We start from the raw sequence: 1,674 nt of genomic DNA, 5'->3' as shown, positions 1-1,674 counted from the left end.
CTAACATTAGCACACGGCAAAGACACTGCTGGGCAAGGATGGAAGACAAGCCAGAAGGGACAGGAGAAAGCAGCGGCGCGGGGCGCGAGACCGTGCGATGGGATGCAGTACAAGCGGGAAAAGCAGTCTCCGCTGGAGGGGGAGAAAGTACGGGCTGGGGTCTCAGAGGCCCCGTGCGGTCCTCAGATCTGTGCGTACATGAGCACTTGGTCATGGAAGTCTGCTGTCCGATTTTTACTCTCTAACCAACATTATGGAAAAAAAAAAAAAGACGTAATAAGTTCAGCGAAAGAAGGTATTAGAAAATTGGTAACTACAATGAAATCATGTTTCTCCCTGGTTCTTTATAGGTGTTTAAAAACACTGAAATAACGCAATGTTTACCTTATTTTTATCAGTCAACCTATATGATCACTTACAGAAACACACGAGCAATATGTGTGGCTCGCTACAAATTCATATGATTAACCCAGGAAGTAAAATGTAAGATGTTTCAAAATCAGGCTCCTTTTAGACATGAGGCAACGTGGAAAAACAGCATAGTGAGCAACACAACGTGCCAGAGAGTCCAGGGAACCAGCCTTAAATATGCGTGTGGCATTTGAGCTCAAACATAATCCACATTGAAATGCCAACTGAATTTAAACAACCTCCGGGAGAAAATTTATGTTCTCTGAATTTGTCCCTTTCTAAATGTTATGAAAATAAAACCATAAGGCATCTACAGAATTTTGGTGAGTGAATTAATAAATTTCATTTACATGGATAACCTAGGAATGAATACGGCAGGGGTAGCAGAAAATATGTATTTGACTGTAAGGGAATCGAATCAGAAAAAAATTATGAACTTTTTGCTTTAATATTTTCATTAGCCAAACTTATCTTTGCCTTAGTAGAGTGCTCAAATTTGGGAAAATACACTCTGCAAAATAACAGTTAAGGCTGTAAGTGACCTTAAAAATAAATTAGCCCAACATATTTCCCACAATATACGTGATAGAACAAAAATAATTAAGAAGCTAAATTAAGCAAGGAGTGGCGCTGAATGAATACAGGGGGTCAAACCCCAAGTTCAACAGTCCTTAAAATGGCAAACCGGCCTAATGATCAGCTAGATGTCTGCATGGACAATAAATTCAACTGTTAGAGTCAGAGACAAGTCAGAGACAAGGCTCCAGTGTAGACAGATCCATGTATTTGTAACATTCCTGACTATTTCGAAGGATTTCGAATAAAACACGCAAACATCTTATCCAATTGACATTAATCTAAATCAACTCAAGTCATGGAGCTGTGACCGAGAAATAATTCAGGCACCTGGACGAAATAACTGGTGACTGCAGTTCTATGGATAAGTAATATGATACAACGTAACGTAAATGTTTCCACAAATGAATACATTTTTGACACTTTGAACTTGTCATTCATAAAATGTGAACCTTGATGCATTTAAGTAGGAACTATTTTCTACCTTATCATCAGATTAACGGCTGCTGATGGAACAACTCTGTCGCATAGGGCTGACTGCAGCCAAGTCCAGCCCAGGCACCATGCACGTGGCCTTCCGTTTAAGTCTAATCATTCTACTTGACGGTGTGAGGCAGGGCCGCGGCCGTGAACCACGCCAGAAAATGGTGCTGCTGTTAATGCAAGTCGAGAATAGCATCTTACACA

The sequence above is a fragment of the Pteropus vampyrus genome, unplaced genomic scaffold (genome assembly GCF_000151845.1).
Source record: "Pteropus vampyrus isolate Shadow unplaced genomic scaffold, Pvam_2.0 Scaffold377, whole genome shotgun sequence".
NCBI lineage: Eukaryota > Metazoa > Chordata > Mammalia > Chiroptera > Pteropodidae > Pteropus > Pteropus vampyrus.
This window is presented reverse-complemented; position numbering follows the sequence as displayed.